The sequence below is a fragment of the Micromys minutus genome (assembly GCF_963924665.1).
Source record: "Micromys minutus genome assembly, chromosome: 1".
Classification (NCBI taxonomy): domain Eukaryota; kingdom Metazoa; phylum Chordata; class Mammalia; order Rodentia; family Muridae; genus Micromys; species Micromys minutus.
In genome coordinates, this window is record NC_137969.1 from 131,808,178 (window position 1) to 131,834,740 (window position 26,563).

Sequence of the window (26,563 nt, forward strand, 5' to 3'; positions counted from 1 at the left end):
AAATTTGAATGCAAGTAGATAATAATTATACAGTCTGCAGTGGGGTGTGTGTAATATTTGTTTCCTGTGGCCACTGTAACAAATGACATAGTGTCTCAAAACAACCCTTGAATCAGAAACATAAAGTTAGTCTTTCATGGTTAAAAAGCAAAGTGCTGATAGGACTTTGCTTTCTCTGGAGGCGTTACAGGAGGATCTTTCTTTATCTTGTCCATCTTCTAGGGGCTGCCTAAATTCCTTGTTTAGTAAAACCCTCTGCCAGCTCTAAAGTTGTCACCATGTCTTTCCTCCCACCTTTGATCTGTTTGCTTCAAACCCCTCATAACAAGCCTGGACCCATGCAAGCAATACAGATCAGACCCATTTCCCAAGATCCATAATGAAATCATCTCTCAGATCTACTCTGCACTGAGACTAATAGAATCCAAGGTTTTGAGTTTGGGGGTGTAGACTTTGGAAGGCCATTAATTTGTCTGACAAAGACACTTCAAGCATTCTTCTTTGAAGTGTGGACCCTGTATTGTGGGGAGCCTACTAATATAGCCATTCTAATATAGTTTGTAGCCAACTGAAAGCTTTTGTTCCACCCATCTGGGACTACACTCATGTATTGAAAACCCAACTGTAGCACCGAGTGTGTAGGATAAAGACTTTTTAAAGGCAAAATCCACATCCTGGTATCTCACTCTGCAGCTACAGCAGAAGGTTTTGTGCAAGTAAGCAGCTTAACAGAAGCTAAGATAAGTTAGCTGGGGAATGGTGATCTCAGGTTTCTAAAGTAGAGTTCAGTAATTTTCCATGGGATTCTTCACCAATAAATAAATAAATAAATTCTAGTTAAACCTGAAATGGTCTCAGCAAGAATACAGGATAGAGGAACCTCTGTGTTGGGAACAAGCAAAAGAAACTTGTTCTAAATACTGCCATTTTGTTTTTAGAGTCCATTTAATCATGGTGGGAAACTAAGTTTAAGGTCCCAGGCTCTAGGAGAGTTAGGAACTCCTCAATAGCTGAACAGCTTCTGTTATAAGAAAATAGTTGTCTGAGCCCAGATATCTCAAGAACCACTTCTTCATCTTTTTGGAGAAAGTTGGAGTTCATGTTCCCAAGCCCAGGAACCAACTCCTATCATGATTGGTGGAAACTCCCTTATTCAACCCCTCATGTCAAAATATAATTGTACAATGCTACAGCCCACCCCGCTCCCTCTCACTTTATGGTTTTACACTTTAGATATGCTGTATACCTTCCCTTCAGGACCACAGTTCAGCTCTTGAGTTTGTTCTGCATGCCTGAACAACCAGTAGTGTCTTGATAACAGCAAATTTTTGTCATCTGCATTGACTTGGTGTTTGAGTTATTGTGGAACTAATCAGTTCCCATAACACTTTGCACTGTCTTTCCTATCACACCTAGACCAGAGGCATTACCATCACTCTGTAATTTATGTATTATTAACTTTATAATAATCATTATTATTATTGGAATAAAGGTATGTGTGTCATAATACATGTGTGGAATCAGAGGGCCACTGAAAGAAAGAAAGAGATATCTGGTCATGAGGAAATCTAATCTCATAGAGGGCACCAATGTTGTTAAAAGTCATGGAGCACCAATGTTAGCAAAAGAATGAAGAGAGTCTGGGGGATATGGCCCATGGAGGTGCAGTGAGGCCTGGGGCAAGAGAGATGCCTCTGAGGGGCCCATGTTGAGAATTCATTCCCCCTAAGGGACCAGCCACATGACAGTATAGTACAGAATAGAGTTTATTCAAGTCATAGGAGAGTTAGGAGGGTGGTAGAGGGAGAAAGAGTGAGAGGGAGAGAGAGAGAGAGAGAAGGGAGGAGAGAGAAAAGAGGAGTAGAGGAGTGGAGGCTGGCCATGAGCACATGGAGAGAGGGGGGGAAGGGAAGGGGAAGAGGGGGAGCAAGAGCAAAAGAATAAGAGAAAGACAAGAGAGAGAGAGGAGGGGCAAGCAGCCCCTTTTATAGTGTCAGGTCATTGGGGCAGAGCATACCTGGCTATTGCCAGGTAACTAAAGGGTGGGGTATACCAGGCTGTTGCTACGTAACTGAGGGGTTGGGTTTACAGAATCCCAGCAGTCACTTTGTGGCATTGATTCTTTTCTTCCAACTTTATACAGGTTTCCCAAAATCAGACTCAGGCCTCTGGGTTTACAGAACAAATGTCCTTTGCCCTCTAAGCTTCTTTACCTGCCTAATTTCTTAAAATGCAAACTCTCAGACCTCCCTTGAAACTTACTAAAAAAGGAACTCTAATGTCCTAGCACTCCTTCAAGTGATTATGACATGTGTAAGTTTGAGGAAAAATAAAGCAGGCCCAAAGGACTGTATATATATAAAGTCCACAGAGACAGAGCCTTCCCAGGCCTCTGTGTGCTGAAACAGGCCTGTCCCATCCTGGCACAGAGAGCCTAAATCTCAGGCTAAAGTCTTAGCTTAATGCATCCCTCCCAACATGAATGTAGTGGAGTTTTTTTTTTTTTTTCCTTACACATCCCACCCAAACAATTCCTTTAACTGGAAATGTACAATGATTTCATGAGGTAGAACCTTAACCTATTCAAATTCACCAGTTTAACGGAGTGAGCTAGAGAAATGATTTCTCTCCTGAATCCGTAAGTCAAATCCTTATTATCAGGATTTTCAGACTAACATAGTCCAAACATATAAACTGTAGAAATACTCAAAAGATGACTTAGTGGCTCAGTGAGATTTGCATTAACAAACATCTTCAAAGTAACTACGATGCAACTTTACCATTTTATTTTTCCTTCTAGCAGGGTAAGAGCATGTCAGCGTTATCTCCAGACTCCGCAGCCCAAAGAAAAGAACTGCAGGTGACTTCCCATGAGGGTTGATTTAGGGCAGAGGACAATAGCCTTTCCAAAGGCAGAGAAATGGGGCCATTTAGAATTGTGCCTCCCAGAGGCAAACAGGAAACAGGAAGCTCTCTGTTAGCCGTTCTTACCCTGCCCCCAAGGGCAGGAAAAGCAGCAGGAGAAGCCGGCTGTAGTACTTCTTTCGACCCAGCCCAGGAAATAAAATGGCTTATTCCATGTGGAGACTGGGCCGCTGCGAGTGCACAGACAACCTCTGCAATCCAGATGGCTGTCTCTGACAACCTGATAAACCCATGAAGGTTTAAGGCCGAACACTGAGGAAATGAAGAGCCATGTACACTCAATACACAATAATTAGGTTTTAAACAAGAGAGAGATAACTTTTTTTGTCAGGCAGCAGTAAACAAGCTACGTTCGATCTCCAAAAAAACACGTCTCCTGCAGGATAACAGGAAAGTCACCACATCACTCAAGGAGCAGAATAGAAAGGTGCGCTACAGCGCCCCCTAGCAAACACAACGTAATAGGAAGAGCTGGCTCAAACCCCGTGATGCACTCATACCTCCTGAACTTGATGTTGCCCAGCTGGGAAACTTGTTAGAATGGCTTCCCAAAACTAACTATACCAGAATAAAACTGAGTCTGGAGCAAACAAAAAAATCCATCGAAGCTCTGGATTTGATCACTTGGAAGGGATCCAGGGAAGGCAAGTATAGAATGTACTAAAATATCAACATAAATGTCATCACAATTAAACATTTTAGAAACTCTCTTGAAGGCACTGAAAAATGCCTGAATTAATGGTCCTGCAGTGCAGATGTAGCACCAGGGATCACACTAGTGGAAGGAAATCAGCCAGGATTTCACTTCTGGATGCGGCACAACTGTTTTCATTTGAATGCAGATCCTGGCCATTACAGGATAATTCTAAACATGGCCTTCCTTCTGTGATCTTTAGAAGCACCCACACTGGCAACCTAGCTGCGTGAAGAGAAACCCATGGAGTCATTTTGTCCTCATAGGACCGGAATCAAGTGACTCGGTAGCAGGCTTTAGACCTACCACTCCAGACTGGACTGCATCCTGGGTGTCTCTTGTTCTGAGAAGTTGTGAGTTTCCGTGGTTCACCAGCCTGCAGGTGGCCATTACAGAGTTGTCTGACTCCTCACCATTGTGGCCAATTTGATAGACTCCCTCTTATAATTATATACATATCCTGTTGGTTCTGTTCCTATAGAGAACCTTCACCAATACACTTTCTCTTCAGTCCCTTGGCACGCTGACATTTTTTCTCAGAGACACATATTTCTGCCTCTCTTCATTGTCACTGCCCTATCCCTGGTCTTGGTCAACTATCTTGAGTACAAACACTGGCTCTTGACTTATGTCCACATCTTTGAATATTCAGGCAGAAGTTTCAGGTTCCTTGAGTACACGGGGTCAAAGTCCCTTGTGTGAACATCCCGTTCTCCCTGAAAAAGGTTTCTCATCCGTGACACCTTACTCTGATAAAATCATCATCCGTAACTATTTTATTTATTTATTTATTTATTTATTTATTTATTATTTCTCAAGAGTTTCATTTATTTTTATTTATTTATTTTTTTAACATCTTTATTTTACAAAACAAAGATAAATGTACAGATTTCAAGCATTTTTTGCGTAAAATTATACAATACATTTTTGTCAGTACTTTTTTTCAGATTTTAAAATAATTTTTACATACATCTATATGAATAGTCAGTACTTAATCTTTTTAAAGGTTTGACAGTATGCATCGAAAACCCAATAGTTACAATGAGCACAAAGTACATGCAAAACAAAATGTAACATGAAAATAGTCAAAGTTTTCTTGTTGTGTAAAGATTTTTTTGTTTTGTTTTGTTTTCATTTTTTCTTGAACTTCACACAGTCTGTGAGTTGTTTCTGGGGCAGTCTGAGCCTCTGGGGGTTAGCATCCCACTATCAGTGACTGCATATTATGTCTGTTCTTTTGTGACTGGGTTATCTCACTCAGAATGATATTCTTTAGATGCAGCCATTTTCTTAAGAATTTGGTCAAGTTATTGTTTCTGGTGGCTGAGTAATATTCCATTGTGTAAATGTACCACAATTTTTGTATCCATTCATCTTCTGAAGGGCATCTGGGTTCTTTCCAGCTTCTGGCTATTATAAATAGAGCTGCTATGAACATTGTGGTGCATATATCTTTGTTGTGTACTAAGGTGTCTTTGGGGTATATGCCCAGAAGTGGAATAGCTGGGTCTTCAGGTAGTATTATGTCCAATTTTCTGAGGTATCACCAGACTGATTTCTAGAGTGGTTGTATTAGTTTGCAACCCCACCAACAGTGGAGAAGTGTTTCTCTTTCTCCGCAACCTTGCCAACATCTGTTGTCATCTGAGTTTTGGATCTTGGCCAATCTGACTGAGTTGGAATCTCAGGGTTGTTTTGACTTGCATTTCCCTGATGGCTAAGGATGTCCATCCATAACTATTTTAATAAGACATAACTTCTACAACATGAAGGGTCCACAGACCTATATAGCTCTAAATATTTACGTTTGTGTGCACTGAGACTCAGGCCTAGATCGAGAGAGCAAACACTTACGAGTCTCAGTGGACTCTTCAGTATTCTTCCCAATTAACCCTTTGTCTCACTGCAGTAACTTCGCTCGGCGACTTCTTTAACCATATGTGGAATCATACGGTAAGTATTCCTAAATATTTTTCCCACCTTGTGGATATACAACAGTTTATTTGTCCATTATCCTACTATTAGATAAGTGGGTGCTTCCACCTGGAGATGATTCTACATAAAGCTGAGGTAAACCTTGTCCTGTATATCTTCATTTATAGACACACGCTCATTTCAGTTGGTTAGCTAATGATCCATTAGTAGAACTGTTAGGACACAAGAAAGATCTTTTACGTTTTCTTGTGTCGCAAGGCAGTTTTCCAAATTTACAACGTTTGTAGACCTCCGGATTGTTCCAGTAATTATGCTATTTTCTTGTTGATTTTTATGTGCCCATTTCCCAGCCACACTTGAGCTCTTTGGACAAAGTTCTCTACCTTATGCACACCCTCAATACATAGATTGCAAGCTCAGTTGCATATTTTTGTAGCATACAAGTAGAAGATTAAATGCATTCCTTAGCATAGTGGGGCAGGGGTTAGGACTGTTATATTTAATTAAAGGAAAATCTATTACTTCTCTTTGGACCCATTTCAGATGACAAATGCCTAACCCAGCCCCCCAATACCTCCGTCATCCAAAGTGAGGTGAGACATTCAAATCAGGTCAGGACACTCCTCAGTTCTCACTGACCTGCCCCCAAAGCCAGGCACATCTGTGTGCCTTCACTGTTGGATTTTAAATGTGCGTACAGGCTTCTACTAAGCTGCTGGAAGTTTTAACAGACTAGAAACCCTCCAGAGCTCTTTTCCCCTCCTGCAATCGTGCAGAGTCATTCTGAGATGTATTGAGAAAGCCATGCTCAATAACTGTCCACACTGCCTTCGAAGGTGGAACCAATTAGTGCCAAAGTCAGCCACCTCTGCCCAGAGATGAAAAAAACTCCTCCCAGACAAGAGCTGAAGACGCCTGTCCCCTGATCTGTTTGTGCAGATGGAGGGGATTAGTTACACAAACATGGGGTGAGGGATAGGGTTTCCAGGAAGTCCCCCACAGCCCTCCAGCTTGCCCCAAAAGTGCTTCTGGTCCTTCCAGGTTTGGCTTTCTAAGTGTGCTACATTTTCTATTTATTTATTTATTTATTTATTTATTGTACTATTCTTATATTTTTTGCAAGTGTCATGACAGACATGAACTTTTTTCTACTCCTCCTTTGTGTGGGGCCGACTTTTGGCCTTTAGATTTTTATAAATAAATAAATAAATAAATAAATAAATAAATAAATAAATAATCAGATTTCAAAGGTTTCAGATGCCAGACCCAAGAGACATGCTCCGTAACTCTAAAACACGAGCCTTCCTTTGCTCTATACTTAAAACTCCAAGACAACATTTTACACAATTGTGTCATCTGCAGGCAGCTCTTTTATGCGACTGAGGCAGTTTCTTCTTCCATCTGTAGAGATAATCCAAAGACAAGGCCTTTAAATAGTCTTCCCCATCCTATAGTTTTCACCTGTCTATACCACCCGCTCCCCCTCTCAACACCACAGCTGTGTAACTGGTGTGGAATTAATTCATTAAAAACTGCAATTTAAAACTATGTGGTCTATGACATTTTTACAAAAAATGTTATAATCTTTCCATAAAAATTATACAGACACATACATATATACATATATGTGTATATATGTGTAATCATACATTCACACACAGTGGTTAACACATCTGATGTGCAAGTATGAAAACCAGAGTTCAGATCCCAGCACCCAGGAGACTGCTGAGTATGTATGGCAGCCCACCTGCAATTCCAACTTCCGTAGGTGAATACAGGAAACACCAGAGCAAGCTAGTTAGCTCTATTGGTGAGCTTTATATTCTACTGAGAGAGGCTGCCTCAGTGGATAAGGAAGAAGAACTAATATTGACTCAACCTTAAGCACACACACACTCATATACACACACACACACACGCACATGTATACACACACTCATACACACACATACACACACTGAAACACACACACTCATATACACACATGCACACACATGTATACACACACATACATACCCCACACATGTGCCAGTATGCACACATACTTGCATACACATCATACACACATTTAATTCTTAATAAAAGCAATAGCCAGATTCTCTTTCCATTGTCCACACACAAACATAAGGTTTTGCAGAGGGGGAAAAAAGTGAGTATGAGAGTCAGCTCAGTATTCCTGTGGATATTTTTAGCCTGAGTCACAGAATTCCCAAGTTCTGATATCAAATTAAAAGTAACTGTTTCATATATAACATGTAATTACGGCAAGGATTTTTAACACAGTAAAATGGTGATCCTTATCTTTTCAAATATTCTGAACGCCATTTGTAAATGGATTCCAATTCTAAACAGTTGATACTGTTTGCAAATGAATTATCTTGAAAGTCTAAATCAAGCAATGACTCAACCAACGAACATGCTTGGCTCATACAACCTTTCTTTGATTTTTGAAACCCATCTGACTTATTTATTATGATGTGCTTTAAGCACATGCACATATTTGAAGACTAAAAAAGAAATCCACCAATCTCTACTAGTTAAAAAAAATTTTGAAAAACATGACTTGCATTTATTGGTTCACAAATGTAGGCTAACACAAATATAATGATGCTTAGGAGATGCCTGTAGAAAACACTTGGATGATAATAAGAATGATTTGCTGGGGTTGGAGGGATGCCTAAGAGGTTAAGGGTGCTCACTCTTTGGTGACTCACAACGTTGAACCCAGTTCCATGGGATCTGATGCAGTCTTCGGTCCTCTGCTGGCACCTGCCCACGAGTGGCAGACAGACAAGAAATAAGAATAGCTCTTAGAAGACTCATTTGTAGATAACGTAGACATTGCATCCTGGCTGTCGCACCAAAGCACGTGGAGGAACCCCATCACAAAGTGTGCTCAAGCGCATTTTACAGGACAGCATCTTATTGGGGACTTTTACCCTAGGTGGCAGTGTTTTTCGGAAATAATCAAAAGTAAACCTTTGTGAACTTGGAATCGATGGTGTTCAAACCTGTGAAAGTCACTTCATTTAGCATAAAACCCCAGTCACTGTGAGGCTTCTTGACTTGTGGCTGTCTTTGTACACATCCTTGACATTGGGTCTAATGATTCCTTTCTACTGGGGCTCTTCTTTGACATAAATTTGTTTTCCTTTTATTTCTGCAATTCTGCTCTTGCAGAAGAACTAGGTTTGGTTCCCAGAACCCACATGGTAGTTCAAGGTCATTTTGAATTCCCATTCCACAGGATCCAACCACCTCCGTGGACGCCAGGGGTACACACGGTGCACAAACAAACATGCAGGCAAAATGCTGACACATGCAGAATAATTTTTTAATATAAAAGCATTTTTAAATGAATGAATGGATAATCTATTCCACTTTCTCTTGCATAATTTAAACACGATCATACCTAAACTGTATAGCGCATAGTAGATGCTGTAAGTGAGAAGAAACACAGACATCACATATTCTTGGTGTGGACTTTCATGGATGCATCACCCCCTCTGGGTTAGAGCCCCCTTCTCTTTAAAACTGTTCAGATGAAGTCCAAAGTTATGGGAGTCACAACTAGTGAGGTCTTCAGTATGTCGCCTCATGGAAAAAATTCAAATTATTCAAAAGAGGAAGAGGACAAATTCATGTTTACAACCAACCCACCGTCTCCTTAGCTAACCCACCCCCTAGACAGCGGCATGCATCTATGCTAGAGGACAAAGCCCTCATGATCTAGTCCCTCTCATTAGGCCCCACCCTCTAACATCACAGTCTGGGGTTCAGCTCCTAACACATGCATTTTTGCAGACACATTCAAACCACAGCTCATGTTATTGATGAATAAATGAAGACCTCAGTCCTCTGTATAGAACAATGGGAATAAATGACATTTTTCAGAGACTCACCTTAAGTCCTGGAGACACCCTCCTTCCCCTTCAAGGCAAGAACACTGTGCTCTTGGAAGGCAGAATGGGGTATCTTCACTGGAATCACTTTCCAAGCCTATCTCAGATCTGAGCTTTGCTCAGAATGACTGTTGAGAAAGTGAGCTGGGAAGCTCCATTTACACAATTATGCTTATGAATAGAACGGAAAGGTTGCTTAGGAGCCATGCAGAAAGCTTGCCTGGCCAGTTGTCTCCAACAAAAATGTGTAAGGATACTCAACACAAATTGACCCATTTATAAAATCGACCGTGGTGAGCTTTGTCCTGCAGACACTGAAGTGAATCTCATACCCTCAGCCTCCTCTCCCTACAGGACAGGAGATGACAAGCCTAGTGAGAAATACCACTTCCCTTCTAGAAATTAAAGTGAAATATTAAACTCCCGTTTTTAGAAATGAGGAACACACAGACTTCGTTATAACACAAGAGCTGAGCGGAAGCCTCAGTGTCCTACCAAGGTGAAAGGTGACAGATATTTAATATCACAGAGCAGAGACAAGGCGGGACAAGAAATCAAGCAAGGGAGGGAGAGAAGAAAGAGATCATCAGCAGGAGAGAACGAGTAAGGCCAAGGAAGAAAGAGTAGTATAGAACTTTCAATGCAAAAGAATTAAATCCAACAAGCAGAGAGAAGAGGGCCAGGTCGTTAAGTAGTAGAGGCTGTGGGCTGGATGCCTTTCACATCTGTAATTATTACCCATTTGTTCCAGATGAGGAAAATAAATGTCACCTAGTGATGGAAGCCAACACTCAGCCAAGTTTCTGACAGCCCAGGGAAAGCAGCATGCACACAGTAACCCAGGACCACGAGTTCACTTGATTCTCCTGATTTTGATCTCATCCGCAAGCACGATGACCATGACATTGCTAATTGAACACAGATGAGGGAGTAAAGGCCTTAGGTCCTCGTCTGTACACTCTAGAACAGTGGTTATGTGTACCACAGAAATCTCACACCCACTTGCATGGAACCGTGGAGGACATACACTACTATTTAATTCCAAATAAATTCCCTGCAAAAGGATCCTCTCCTTCTGGCTTTCTGCCATGAACTGTGGCTCTAACCTCCAGAGCCTCTTGCTATCTACAGCTCTCATCATGGTTGTCACAGCATCTCTGTGCATCACCGTGCACCCTAGTATCATAGCATCTCCAGGTCTCACAGATCCTCATAGCATCTCCAGGTCTCACAGATCCTCATAGCATCTCCAGATCTCACAGATCATCATAACATCTCCAGGTCTCACAGATCATCATAGCATCTCCAGATCTCACAGATCCTCATAGCATCCCCAGATCTCATAGATCCTCATAGCATCTCCAGATCTCATAGATCCTCATAGCATCTCCAGCTTAACTGTACCTCATTAGGTACATTAGCTCCCTTCATGTACCAGCCCTTACAAACTCCAAGAGTTCAGGTATTTCCTTCCCAGACACTCTCAGAAATGTTTCAAAATGTTGAGGTGACCCCCACCCCCACCCCATTTATCTTCCATCGCTGCTCTGCTTACCACACTTACTCTTGTCATCTAGATAGGGAATCTAGGTAGCCATGTTTTAAAGGGCCGGGAAGCCAGTGCTCCTAACCACTGAGCCCAGAAACAAATTCTTGACCTCTAATTTAGCAACAACAACCAAATTTAGCAACAACAAAAATTCTAAGTAAGTCAGATCTTTATTTAAAAAAAAAACTCTTGATCCCCCTCTTCCTTCCTCCATTGGCCTAGTTACACAGTTCTGAGTGAGGGTGGTATTTATAAAATACAACCTTCCTCAGAAGTGCCTGTGGCTCTCTCTCACCTAAGTGCCTCTTCCAGTCTTACCTTATGTTCAAAACCTTCCTGAACCCTCCTGTCCTCCCCAACCCTCATATCCATTTATCCATGCCCACTCTGAGCTCACGTTACTCTGCAGAAACATCCAAGCCTTGGTCTCCTGATCATTCTAGTTCTTCTAGCTCAAGTTTTCTTCTCCCCTGTTTTTCCACAATCAAAATGCAATTCATCTTCTAAGCCATGGATTAGATTTTACCTTCTAAAGAGCACCTCAAAGATTCTCAAAGGAAATTAGTTATCCCTTTAAATATCTAATGACTGCCTATTTTCTCTGTATAATATTTGTAGTGGATGATTGTTTCCAAGCACATTTCTGCTGCTAGTCCATAGTTCCCAGAGAGTAAGGTCAAGAATGTGTTCATGGGCTCAGTGGTTAAGAGCACTGGCTGTTCTTCCTGAAAACCCAGACTTAGTTCCTATCACCCACATGATGTCCCACAACAATCTACAACTCCAGTTCCAGGGCATTTGATACCCTTTCTGGACTCCAAGGGCACCGTATGCATGTAGTACCCATGTAGGCGAAGTATTCAGACACATAAAATAAAGATAAAGCTTCTTCTTTTTTAAGAATGTGTCTGTCACTGTGCTGAATGCAGGATCTTACACACAGCAGAAGATCAGTAAGGATTTGTGGTGTGAACCACCAGCAGATCAACTGATGGAGTGAGACTTAAGAAGTTTATAAGTTTGGAAAGTTGTCTCGGTGCCCCCTGCAGAGCTAAAAGGGCAAGTAAGTGAGCTTTAACCATCAATGTGTACGGTACCCAGAGGCAAAAGAAAATGTCTCCTCTAGAGATCATGATAGATAGCTTATCCTCATGGTTCTCTAGAACAGTTTATGAAGAGAATGAATACATATATTGTCAGGGTCCAAGAACTACCAGAGAACAATACCCCAAACTCAAATACTATGCAAAAGAAAAAAAAGAAAAAAAAATCCAGAAGAACTTCCTGTATTCAGGGGTCTCCCCTTTCAGGAAGTGAGACACAGGTGTGTGCTTTGCAGGGTTAATTTAAAGCCTGTTAGGGCAGGAGTGGGTGACTTTATCCACCTCCTTCATTGGTTGGCTCCATCTCCAGAAGTTATGGGTGCCTTTGTGATTGGTTAGGGATCAGGGGGTTTTCCAGGGTGACAAGGGATTCTCAGATTGACTGCTTGAAGCTGGGGTTGGTTGACTACGGGGTTCCTGGATCTGGGTTTTCATTTTTAGGAAACAGAAACTTAGGCCTAGTCTCCCACACTGCCAGTTTTCAGCCTGTCATGGAGTCAGCTCTGGCTGACTCCGTCCTCTCAATAATGGATTTATTAGAATAGCTTACAGGCTATGGTCCAGCTAGTCCAACATTGGCTGTCTACCAAAGAGACATCCAAGACTCCAAAAGTTGTTCATCCCACAAGTCTGGAAGTCTCCACTGGTCTTCAGAATACACCAGAATCCCAAGGAACCAGGCTATGATAGCTGTAAAGGAATAAACTTGCTAGAAAGAACAAGCAGGCAAGAAGAGCAAGCATACTTCTTCCATGCCCTTTAGGCTGCCAGCAGTAGGTGTGGCCCAGATAAAGCCTGGTTCTTTCCATTTCAAAAGATCTGGATTAGAAGCAGATCTTCCCACTTCAAATAACCTAATAAAGAAAAAATAATCCATCATGGATATAACCTGCCTCTTGGGTTTTAGTTCATTCCAGATGTAATCAAGTTGACTGAGAACGGCCAACATGAGGGTTCATGAAGGAAGCTGCTTCCCTGCTTTTTGCCTCTACCTTATACTTCAGTCCCTTGATTCCACTTGCTCAATATATGAAGGTGTTTAACAAGTCCTTGCATGATGGCCAATCAGTAGTGACTTTTAGAGCACAATGTTCTATGCACAGGGCTCAGGGCTTTCCAGAGTAAGTCAAGATTTCAGTACCACACACCAAGGAATGACACCCATGAGAAACACCAGCACCTACAAGGACTGGGCAGAAATGAAGCTTCAAAAAAGGCAGTGGAGACAAGGGTGAGTGGATCACAGGGAGCACAGCACAGCAGACATTTCTGTGAGGGCCACAGGTTATGGAATCTTCCACTTGGAGGACAGATCTGTGCTTGGCTCTGGAGTGAAGTTGACCTCTGGTGACTCTCAGCAAGGCAAGAAGTTTGGATCCCAGCTACACTGGGCTGTTCCCTAAAAGTCATCAGAGGGAGTTCATTTTCAAACCATCTATTATACCTTGCTGGTAACAATACTGAGCAAGTTTGAAGGAGAGAAATGCTTTTGTCTCTCTCATTGTGACCTGGGGTACTTAAAAAAAAAAACTGATCTTGATCATCTTGAGATTGGCATCGAAGTAAGATTTCAATGCCAAGTGAAAGTAAGACTGAACGAAGCTATCAATGGCAAAGGATACCCAGTTGGTGTGCACTGTGCATTAGAAGCTAGCTCCTTTGCCTCGTGCACCTAAATAGCTTGTGAAAAGTTAGGGGATGGTCCTGGCAGAATTTTGAGCATAAGCAGTTAAATTGTCAAGGAAAGGAGAAAAGTATTCTCTAAGACAGCCGCATGGCTCCCTTGTTTTGGGGGAGTGGCTACTCCTGCTTCCTCCAAATTTTCCAAGAAAGTAGAGCCATGGCTGATGTCAGAAAGAAAGATATGTAATAAAGCTAATGTTCAAAGCCTCTGCTGCTCATCTGGGGAGTTCTTTGGGTCATATTTACCAACCCCCTGCCTTTCTTTCTCTTAAGAAGAGAAACAACAGAATCCTGAAGCACATTTTAACACACATACCCCATTTTAAATTTACAGGATTAGGATCAGGGACAATCAGGGTCCTCAGCTAAGGTGGGTTCTGATGCCCAAGGTCAGGAAATGTCAGGGCCAAGAGCCATGGAGCAAGGAGGCAGGAAGCATAGACCTCTCCAATAGTTTGACTAAAATTTCCGCCAAGATCTTGCAGCATAATTATATATTTAGGTTTGTATTCTCTCTCATTAAGGGAAATAGTCATCCATAAAAATAACTGTAGGAGACAACAAGGAAGATAAGTTCCCTAAGATTTATATGCAATCCCTGTTTGATGTACATGAAAAGAGAGGTCTTCCTGTCTGGGGGAGTGGAAATGGCTTCACCCAGAAGAAGACACGTGAGGGAAGGGGCATTTAAAGAAGACATCAGCATGAGCAGGGAGACAGTTTAGTTTGGCTGATGGACAAGTACATGAATAATGAAAACCATTTAAAAACAAAACACACGAAAGCATGCACGCACACACTGCCCTCAAGTTTTCCTGCCCAGGAACCAAGAAGCTCAGATTGTTCAGAAAACAATGGACATCTCTGAAAGTCTGTGGGTGGTGGTGGAATCCACACTCTAGGCATTTCAACTGGTCATTTTCAAGCTGAAAAGGTGTGTAATGAATTAAGGAGAGGAAAGAGGCAAGATCATTTGAGAGATTTTTGCAATAATCTTGTAAACGGGAAAGCTAGTTTGACCCAGTGACAAAGACACATCAAATGATGTCACTGCTCCATTGATGATCTAGAGGATAATAAGCTGAGACTTTAAAAAGACAATCATGCAGAAGTAACCTAATAAGTACTCCAAATGATAATGGAGCCTTCTTTTTTTCTTTCCACTTCAGGGAACAAAAAGCAAACAAAAAGCAAAGTGTTGGATGGTGGTTGTTTTTCTAAAGGGGCAACATAGCTACAGATAGAAAAGCCAAGCATTCCCACCTTATCAGGAAAACTACAACTCTGGCAGCCATAGACCTGGTCACAGATCTTGTACACACAGTACAATAAGAGTCCTTTGAAAAATGGTGAATTAGTTGTTTTTCTCATTGAACAAGACAAACAACTCAAAAGTTTTATTTTGGCTCACAGTTTGAGGGGGTACCTACAAACACGACAAGAAAATCATGGCAACAGAGCATGAAGAAGCTAGTCACACTGTTTCCACACTCCCAAGCCAGGGAGAGATGAATGCTGATACTCATGTTGTTGCCTTTCCCCCATTCATTCTACCCAGGAACTCAGTCCATAGGGTAGTGCAGAGCATATCTTCCCTCTACAATTAAACATTTAGAGAAACACCACATTGAACACACCCAGAGGAGTGTCTCCTCCATGATTCCAAATCCAGTCATATTGGCTGTGAAGTTTGAAAAGCAATTCTAAGACACCAATAGCTTCCTTCATTACTTAATTCTCTATTTCTGGACTGGAGAGATCAGGAGCACCCACCCCTCTTCCACAGCCCATGGTTCTTTCTCATTTCATGAGATGATGAACACTTTCCAACAGGATTCCTTCAGCTGCAAATGACAACATCCTATCCCAGAAGCTTCCCTGAGACAGAAGTTTGAAAGTTCATGGGACTGAAGCCTATAAAGGACTGACTTCACATCTAGATCATTTGGTGAGATGCTGGGCATTAATGTCTCACAAAATTTCAGCCCAAAAGGTTCTGGTCCTTTTGTTGGTCATGCTTTCCTGATAGTATCAAGATAGTTATCAACAACTCCAGACTTAAACCCAGTGACTTCAACAGTGCCAGCAGAAGCCTATAGACACTTTCTGGTGCTTAGAAAAGGATAAAAGAAGATATATAGGAAGAGAGAGGAGACTGGAAGGAGGGAGGAAGAAAGAGAAGGAAGATGGAAAGGAAGAAAGAAGAAACAGATGGGGTGGGAAGAAGGGAGGAAAGGAAAGAAAAAAAAAGCAAAACAGCAGGAATTAAACCCAACTACTGTCCATGACTAAGGCATAAGATGCTCTGGTCAACTGACCTGAGACTGCATGATTTCTCCCAAACATGAAACAAAAGTGGAGGAGAGACATTTCCTCACAGAAATTTCTAAGGCTGCTACAAAATAATGGGGAATGGATGCTGAGGATGAAAGCCAACAGATTTCCATGAGGTCATGTCACCAAGCAGAGAGGCAACATGAGCAAGTTGGAGATCTGGCTTCAAAAGAGAAATTTAATGACAATTTTTTTTAATGCTGCATTTTAAAGCTGTTCTATTGAATCATGTGATATACCACCAAGTGATGCTCCTATCAGCCCTGAGATAGTCTAATTGCAGGTGTAATTACATATTACAAGTGAATGGTGAATTTATGTGAGAATTCTTTTCCTTTGGAGGCTGGTGTAAGGGAGCAAGCACCAAAGAGCACACACAGGCTAGAGGCCTGGCTCCTCTCCTGTCTGCTGCACCTGAGGAATCTCCACCAGGACAGTTTCAGCCAGCTTAAACTCCTTGGGTGTTTACGATTTCATTGTAGATGAAGTTCACTTGACTGGATCAGCTCATAAACACCTCATCTCTGTTTTGGCTCAAGATGAAACAGTGGTTATCCACAGGAATAACTAGCTAATTAACAGCATATGTTCTCCCGCTTATCCCCAAGGCTTATTTTAAGTAACATTTCCCTTCTCAATTATTTTTCTTAGGTATTTTAATATTTCAAACCCCACCCTTGATGTAAAGTAACTAAACTTGCCAAATATATTAATTGAACATCTGACATTCTCAACCTTGCTCCAGCTAACCTCATCTGTTCATAACTAGTGCCTTTGGTTAACCTTTCTTCCCAGTTTACATATGCACAACCACATGTACACATACACACACTCACAGTCCTTACAGGTATAGTCCAACAGTTTTTACTGCTTAAGTAAGCAGTCAGAACTAGATGTTGAGAAATGCAGAGCTAGAGTAAGTAGGATGGGAGCTGTGATCAACTATTGATGTCTGCCACGAGCACAGGAAGAGAACATGGTATGCATTCTATAGTCCCAGACACATCCTAAAGTCAATCCTAACCAAACTCTAAAGAGACTGCAAGAATTCGATTCAGGAGAGCTCAGAGTTCAGTCCCTTTTCTAGGCAAGCAGGAGGCCAGGTCACAGGCTACTCTCAGCCTGGGGGAATCACCAGGGCCTGAGCTAAGTACAGGGCACAGGTAGAGTCAGAATAGTTAAGAGGTGCAAAGCATTGTGTTAAAGTGAGTCAAGACAGTTACCAACCCAAAGGGAATTGGCATAGGGGGGAAAATCCAAACTCATAGAAACAAGAAGAAACCAGGGAAACCAGATCAAAACAATAGGGTTTAATTGAGAAAAAGGAAGTGGAACCTGGAGGAATTCCCCAGGCTGTAGAATCACAGACACAGCTGCTTATAGGGTTTTTAACCAAGTGCACAGATGGAAAGGAAGCCATTATAGGTAAGCTTTTCTCTTTCACTGAGAACCCAAGCATCTAGCTCTTAGACCAGCTCTGCTCCAAGCCCTGATGCTCGTCCCCCAAATCCAAGCCCATTCATGTGATCCCACATCCCAAGACCCAATCCCACATCCTGGGAATGCTCTTCCCTGCCCTGTGTGGGAATCCCTATTTCTCACTGCTTTTTCAGCTCCTTGCCCTTCACAATTGTGGAACAAACATTCTGTGCCTGAAGTCCATGGTATGCCCGTTAGCTGCCAATAGGCTTCACTGGTGTTCTACCAATAGTTACTGAGGTTGCTTGTGATAGAAGGAGCCCACTGGCTAGTGGCTGCTATCTTTGTAGAACTCTTAATTTCGTGAGAAAATTGATGGTTGTGGAAAAAAAAACAGACAAATAAGTGTAAAATTGTAACGGTGGTAAACGTAAAAGGAAAGCATATTCCTTCACTAAAGCTATCTAACATAGTCAGAGAGGTCAGGGAAGCCCTGCTTGAGGAAGTGAAAGAAAAAAGAAGCTACCCATCCATTCACCCACCTATTCATTTGTTCAACAGGTAGTACATAGTGAGTGTGAGTCTTCCCTACTAGATGCTGCTTTAGTGTTGAGGATCTAGCAGTGAACAAAACATCTCACCTATCACAGAGCCTGTGTTTTAAGTACAGGATGAGATGAGTAGATATTTAAACAACTGGATAATATGAGAACAGTTATCAACCAGATTAGAATTTCCATAACAAGAATAAAACAAGGAAGCATGGGTTCCGGGGTGGACTATGTGTGATATAAAGGAGGCCAACTTCATAGTTTGGAGACTGGGGCATTTTGACCCAGAAGAGGCAGTAATCAGAAAGGCCATGGTAAATGTGAGCTCATTTCCTTCTAGGGATGCTAAAAGCTAGCAAGACTAGAGGCCAGAGACAAAGTCATACACATCAAATACATAACTTGAGTTTGACCTGAACGTGCTCAGACAGCCAGCTAGCTTATGTATGTGTGGTTCTTCGTTCTCTGTTAAACAGACTGGGATGTGAACGTGAGCATGCCTATTTGGACATCAAGCTTCTTAGCAGTTGTGGTCAATCAATGTGGGATCAGTTGGGGCCTCCCTGAGTGTGAATGTGACCCCTGATAACATTGTTTGTTTGGTCACTTTTCACTCCCAGAAGCAATGAAGACAAATAATTGGCTTCCTGAAGGAAGGAGACGTGAGTTTTGGAACGTTTCTCCATTGAACTCCTTCAAAAGTTCACAGCCATGAGCTTCCAGGGGCCTTTAGGGGACTCTTATCTCTCCTTCTCCTTCTCCTCTTCCTTCCTTCTCCTTCTCCTTCTCCTTCTCCTTCTCCTTCTCCTTCCTTCTCCTTCTCCTTCTCCTTCTCCTTCTCCTCCTCCTTCTCCTCCTCCTTCTCCTTCTCCTTCCTTCTCCTTCTCCTTCTCCTTCTCCTCCTCCTCCTCCTCCTCCTCCTCCTCCTCCTCCTCCTTCTTCTTCTTTCCTTCTTCTTCCTCTTCTTCTTTTCTTCTTTCTCCTCTTCCTCCTCTTTCTCCTCTTCCTCCTCTTTCTCCTCTTCCTCTTCCCATTCTTCTCTGTCTTCTTCTTCTTCTTCTTCTTCTTCTTCTTCTTCTTCTTCTTCTTCTTCTTCTTCTTCTTCTTCTTCTTCTTCTTCAAGTGTAAGTTTTTCTTGGGGTCCACTAAGATTTCAAAAAGCCCATAAATTCAGAAATAGCATATGTTATTGCAATTTGCAACAATGAGTACCTGATTTCAGAGATAGCCCAGAATTAAAAGAGAAGCATGTGTGTTTTGTCTGCATGTGGCCACAGAACCCTGAAAACTATGTTCTCTCTGGAGTCAAAATCTTCCCAGGGAAAACAATCGCATAGTGTTTTTCCAACTTCACTTCTAGCCAGATACTCAGAACATTATAACCTATTGAATGAGTGTGGTGAACAAATCCAATGACCAGCATCTTTGTTAGAGAAAGGAGAGGGAGATTCAGAACCAAGAACTACACAGGTAAGACAGTGACCTGGGACAGAGCCATAGACAATGGACCTACAACCAAGGAACACTGGAAGCCAAAAGGACTTAAGAAGGCACAAGACATGATTTTCCCCTCAAGCTTCCAGAAAGAGAATGGAACCTCCGTGTCAGATGTGGGACCTGTAGAACTGCGAGAGGACATGTTGTTGTTGTCTTAGGTCTCATTGGCAATCCACACCCCACCCACTGCTTGTGACAATCATGGTTGCAGCCCTAGGGAATGATTACAAACAGCTACTGAAATTTGCCTGACATAAGAAGAGAAAGTCAGCCAGTATACTATACGTATATTAGCAGAGAGGGAGGCTGAGTGGCCATTTGATGTATCTGACTACCAAGACTCTGAATAAGAAAATGATCTTGCATAGTAGTTGGACCTCCCTAAACTCAGGGGGTGAAGGGGCGAGAGAGTATCACGGCATACATGTGACAGGAAAGCAGGGGTGGGGGAGGGGACCTGCGAGATGTCCATGGGTGAGATGGAGAAGAATATAGTATGTTTGGGGGGATAGATGAGTAAGAACAATGTATCTATGTGTCTGAAAATTCACAGTGAGACCCATTGCTTTGCATGATAACTACACAATTTAATTTAAAGGTCAAGCCCTTGGCATTAGTCTAACTCGAGTCCTAGCTGGGTCAGGGAGACTGGGTCAGGGAGACTGGGTCAGGGAGGCCGGTGCAAGGAAGTTGGGGCAGGAACAGGCACCTGAGGTCAGCCTAGGTTACCTAATGAGTCCTGTCTCAAAACAAAAATTTTAAATATAATAAAGTAAATAAAAAATAATAAAATAAAATATTTTAAAGTCTGTGTATGTATAATCCAGACAAATATTTTTTAAGATGTATTTATTTTTTTTATGTATGTGGGTACACTGTTACTGTCTTCAGACACACCAGAAGAGGACACCCTAACCCTAACTCTAACCCACTATAGATGGTTGTAAGCCACCATGTGGTTGCTGGGAATTGAACTCAGGACCTCTGGAAGAGCAGTCGGTGCTCTTACCCACTGAGCCATCTCTGTAGCCCACAAATGGTTTTTTGGTTTTTGGGTTTTTTTGGGTTTTTTGTGGGGTTTTTGTTTTGTTTTGTTTTAAGAAATGTTTTAAGCCTTTAATTGAATCCTTGGATGTCAAAGCCCAGTTGTTCAGAACCAATTGCACATGCTAGAGAGAGACAGGGCTCTGTCTTGAGCACAGTGATCCCTTAACTGCCCCCACTCCCACTCTGGGCCTCAGTGTTCCTTCTTATAAAGCAAAACCAAATTATCTAGCATTTTCAGACCCAGAAGTTAATATGTGATTTCGTTAATTTTCAGTCTTGCTGGTGTTATCTGTGTTGGTTTCCGTTTGTTTGGCTGGTTGATTGGTTGGTTGATTGGTTGGTTGGTTGGTTGGCTGGTTGATTGGTTGGTTGTTTGGCTGGTTGATTGGTTGGTTGGCTGGCTGATTGGTTGGTTGATTGGTTGGTTGTTTGGCTGGTTGATTGGTTGGTTGTTTGGCTGGTTGATTGGTTGGTTGTTTGGCTGGTTGATTGGTTGGTTGTTTGGCTGGCTGATTGGTTGGTTGTTTGGCTGGTTGATTGGTTGGTTGGTTGGCTGGTTGATTGGTTGGTTGGTTGTTTGGCTGGTTGATTGGTTGGTTGGTTGGTTGGCTGGTTGATTGGTTGGTTGGTTGGCTGGTTGATTGGTTGGTTGTTTGGCTGGTTGATTGGTTGGTTGGTTGGCTGGTTGATTGATTGGTTGGTTGTTTGGCTGGTTGATTGGTTGGTTGGTTGGCTGGTTGATTGGTTGGTTGGTTGGCTGGTTGATTGGTTGGTTGGTTGTTTGGCTGGTTGATTGGTTGTTGGTTTTCAGTTTCCAGGATCTCACTCTGTAGACCAGGCTGTCTCAAGCTCACAGAATTACGCCTGCCTCTGTCCCACCACTCCAGCTTCGGTCTTAGTCTTGGAAATAATCCTATGTGAAGAAAAGATTAAAGACACTGTGGAAATTTCAAAAGAAAACCATAATATCTACAAAGCAGATTTACAGTGTTGACCTCGATAAAACCACACACACTATTCTTTTATTTCTACAATTGGTGCATCTGATCAAAACAAAAGTTGCACGTCTTTCACGAAAATCACATTTTTTTCCTTTTAAATACAAAAATATTAAAAACATTAGTGCCCCATGTTTACACAGTATCTCCGGTCTGAGGCCTTCCTGTACAGTATTTTTGTAAACTGTATGGGTTTCTAATTTTTGGCAGGTCACATGAAAGTGTTAAGCTGTCTAGGCCATTGGCATTCTGGGAGTCCATCTAAGTGGCACATGGTTTTTCAATAATAAACTCAGCTTTTTGCTTCATGTCTGTGTATGTTACATGCAGAAAGTGGGGGGGGGGGCTTTGTTCTTAAAGGATATTGCATCACCCTGTGGTGCAACGGATACTAAAACCGAATCAAGGCAGAATCTAGAGTAAAATCCATTTGTGCTAACTGTGGTGTTTATTAGGATCTGCATGAAACATGTATTAGAGGTCTATCCTGTCTGAGCTCTGCTCTAAGCACCTTCACACTTTAATTCCCATAAGCCTCTGCAGCCCATGAGCTTTGCAAGTGAGTAAACTGAGGCACAGGGAAGGTGGTTTAAGTTGACTCAAAAGCTGAGCACTAGTCATACGTGGTTGGGGTTCAACTCCACCTCCCCGCCACCACACGTGTGAGTAAAGTGCAGCTAGAACATTTATCAGATAATTTGCGGTGCTCACAATTCTTGGGCTGCATTTCATGCTTGCCAACTCTGCAGCAGCATACAGGGCTCTCCACCCGCCAACCATCACTGTACCCCATCTTAGAAAGGTGTCCCTAGGCCACACCCATCATAGGCACACATTTTAGTTGTCAGATACATGAGCTGTTGGCATTCGCTTAGGAAAGAAAGAACCAAGTATATGTTAAGCTTTGTTTCTGGACAGTAAGTTTCAAGTCAAAAATTTAAACTCCTTTCAATATATAATCCAATCTCTTTCAGAAAAATCTATGGTACTATTTTTATTGTGTGTTCATGTGTTGTAAAGAATATATGTGTGTTATAAAATACCTGCAAAAGCCCTAAGAATTGGATCAAACCCATTTTGAACCACGTATTGCTGTTTCTTACTCCTTGGAATTATTCAGTGTCTCAGTGACTAAAATTATGATCCTCTGTAAAATTCTTGAAAGCCTCAGTGGGGTTGGGGAACCCTGGTCAAGGTTGATTTTCCCTGATTCCTAGATACCATCTTATGCTGAGGACATCCTTTCTAGCTCTTGAGAGACAGACTCCTTTGAACTCCTTTGAGAGAATGAAACAACCTTCAAGGCTGGTGTGTCTGCAGACAGAGAAAACGGCATCTGCTGCCACTAATCTCTGATCAAACCATGTGGGTCTTTTCCTGTGCTGCCTCCACGGTGTCTCGAAGCTCATGCTCTTTAACATGTATTCACAGACTGTTGGTCTTCTCATTGTAACGGTTTTCCAGCTTTGTGTCAGGTGGGGTCTTAGATCCAGCCATGCTGACATCCCGCCCAAAAGGAGTCCTGTCCCAACCACTATTTTTTTAGTCTGTTTTGTTTTTATTTTTAACCAATCTCTTTAAAAGAGGACAGAAATTAATTTAGGACTTCCAGCCATAAACAGGAAACAAAAACAAAAATCAAGAAGGGGGCTATTTGCTCTGTGGAAACAGGCCTTATCTCCCTTTCATTTGGTTCCATAATCCAGGAACCTATGACCCCCAGCACGTGCCCGTCTGCCACAAAGGGCTGACTTCGGGTTTTTTTTTTTTTTTTTTTTTTTTTTTTTTTTTTTTTTTTTTTTTGAGGCATTTGAAGTTATCAAAGGGCGAAGGCGGGGAGGGGCGCCAGGGTGGGAGTAGACGTGCAGACGGAGCCTGTGTGGGTGAGCATTCTTTCCAGAGGAAACCTGGCTAAAAGGCTGATAAACCCCCATCTCTCTTCACAGCTTGCTTCAGAGCTCCTTAACGTTCATTTGCCCATCAGCACTTTATGAGAAAGCAAACAAAAACATGGCCGGCTTCCTCCTGTCAGCACTTCAGCGCACTTCCTGCTCTCAGACCAGCCTTCCACCCTGAGTCAGGGGCAACGCCTCTGTCCTGAGGGGCTTTTGAATGACTCTTTTTCAGGAGGAATTCCATGAGCCTATTCAAATCTAACAGGCTTCTAGGTGGGTCACAGACCACCCCCACCCCTTGTCCCGTGTTCTATAGCACGTGGGGCTCAGCCCTGGCCTGCTGTTCTAGAAGAATCAAAGAGTAACTGTCCTCATGGAAGCTGTTCTCTCGATTTCTATCCTTTTCTTCTTCTTCTTCTTCTTCTTCTTCTTCTTCTTCTTCTTCTTCTTCTTCTTCTTCTTCTTCTTCTTCTTCTTCTTCTTCTTCTTCTTCTTCTTCTTCTTCTTCTTCTTCTTCTTCTTCTTCTTCTTCTTCTTCTCCTCCTCCTCCTCCTCCTCCTCCTCCTCCTCCTCCTCCTCCTCCTCCTCCTCCTCCTCCCCCTCCTCCTCCTCCTCCTCCTCCTCCTCCCCCTCCTCCTCCTCCTCCTCCTCCTCCTTCTCCTCCTCCTCCTCCTCCTCCTCTTCTTCTTCTTCTTCTCTCTCTCTCTCTCTCTCTCTCTCTCTCTCTCTCTCTCTCTCTCTCATCTCCCCTCCCCCTCCTCCCCCCTCTTGAAAGAAAAAGAAAAAGGAAAAGAAAAGAGTGGCCGTCAGAAAGCACACAAACACACACACAGGAACACATGCATACATGCATGCACACACACAGGCAAACACACTTAAAATTGCCCTTTTTTTTTTTTTAGCCAGTTCCAAGTAATACCCTAAATTGCATGCTTTTAGAGGATCTTCGAATCAATCTTGTTCTTCCAGGCTCTTCACTAAAACCAAAAGAAAATACCAAAATGCCAAAGAGGAGAAAGAAAACCATAGCAAACATGAGAGCTTGGGGGCAGGAGGGGTCGTGACCCTTGAGTTTAAACTCCTAGGCAGCAACCAAAACTAGGTCCGGCGTGAGGGTCTCTCCTGTTGGGAAGATGAGTTTGTTTAAAGAGCAGTCTGTGGACACAGCGTCTAGCTGGTGCAGGTAGCCAGAACTCTGATGGAATCTGTCATGTGTCAGTGACTTGGGGATTGTTGGGTACCCATGATAGGGAACTGTCATGAACTGGGCCTGTGACTTAGGTACATACTATCTTTGAGACCTTAGACAAGTTGCCCAATGTCTTTGGCCTGGGGCACTGGAGTTAGTGAAAAGCAAAGGTCAAGAATTGTTAAATATTATTAGCGAGTTCACACATTCATCACACTTGTGGGATTATGGGTAAGAGCCAAAAAGGCTCGTATTGGTGGTGGCCTGGGTTGGTTTTGACAGAAAGACAGCAGCACAGGCACTGTGGGAACTGCCATATTGGTGAGGAGTAGGATTCAGGACAAGATGCATCTGCCTCAGAGTGTGTAATAGAAGTTTGTCATCACCAAACAAAAGTAAGGCGAGCTGCTGGCAGGAGCCAGGGGCTTCAGCGTACTTTCGAGCCAAGGGGCTGGAGAGAGACTGAGCATTATCATCTGCGTGGTTTGTGACCTCAGACACAGCCTCTGCATGTTCTCCTTTAAAACAATAAAGAGAGTTGAACGAAAATGTATCCGACATTTCTGAACAATCGTATTTCTCCAGAAGAGCCTGTGGTTCAACTTAATGCCAGGCTACTTGAAGTTAAATGAGAGAGAGTAACATCTTCTACAGTGGTGATAGAAAATTCAATACTGTATTAGTTAGACTCTGCAAATATACTACTGTTCAAAAGGCTTTTGGCCCCTTCCCGCTTAATTAGATTTAAAACTCTTTGCAGACATGGGCAAATGAACGCGTCATTCCTCAGACTCTGCAGCAGAACATTTAGCGTGTGGTAAACATCTGTCTTATGCTAAGTGGAACTTAGTTCCATAGCCTGTATCAAGGCAACAGTTTCATTCTGCTGGATACTTATTGCTAGCCTACCTCACATAGGCTGCCAGGAAACAAACCAGGTATAGGAATCAGTAAAGCTTATGTCTAGCTTTTTATTCCCTCTGTGAGTTATTGAATAACTGAGATGTGCCAGCTACTGTTCTTGTCCTAAGCACATTCTGGGCCTCCATGACAACTCTAAAAGGTCATAGGCACACACTGAGTGCCTGCAAACCGTCACTAGACATCAATCTAGTACCTGCACCTTTCTTCCCTAACTGAAGGGCTGTGCAGATTATCTTTAGGGTTTCATTAATATCCTCTCCAGGTGATAAATGTGAAGTTACTCAACTTTAAGTTAACAACAACCATACACGTGTATAGATTTATGCATATAAAATCTAAAGCCTAAACCTTTATCAAGCAGTCTTTGGGACTCCCTGAAAGCAGACATATTCTGCAGTAGACTGGCGGAGTCTGTTGTTAGGATCCTGCTGCTCTGTTTCTGGTCTTAAGTGCCGCGTTCCAAAACACCCTGGGATCTGTCAATTATCTGTAAACCAACTGACAGGTATCCAGTGCAGACCATGAGCTGACACTTCTTCACCTACATGGCTGCCCCTCGGATGATGCTGAGAAAAGTAAAAGTTCATCATCTGTGGATGGGTGTTGGTGAGAGGGCTGCTCTGTGGTTCCTGGGGGCAGGGGGCTGTAGGAGATTCATCACTCCTGCGCTTATCAGCCATAAAGTGGCTTTCTCCATTTAAGAAGCACTGTGCTTCCCTCCTAGGTCTCCATCTCCTGTTGCCAGAGTTCTCTGAATGCTAATCAGGAGACTGAGGCCTCCCTGATCTTGTAGAGTGCTCCCCCAAGCAATCCGGCAAAGGCAGAGTACAGACAAGGCCTTCTTCATGAGATGTTCATATCAGGAACCTAGGGACAATATGCCTGGACAAAAATATGATTCTGTAAAAAACATTTAAG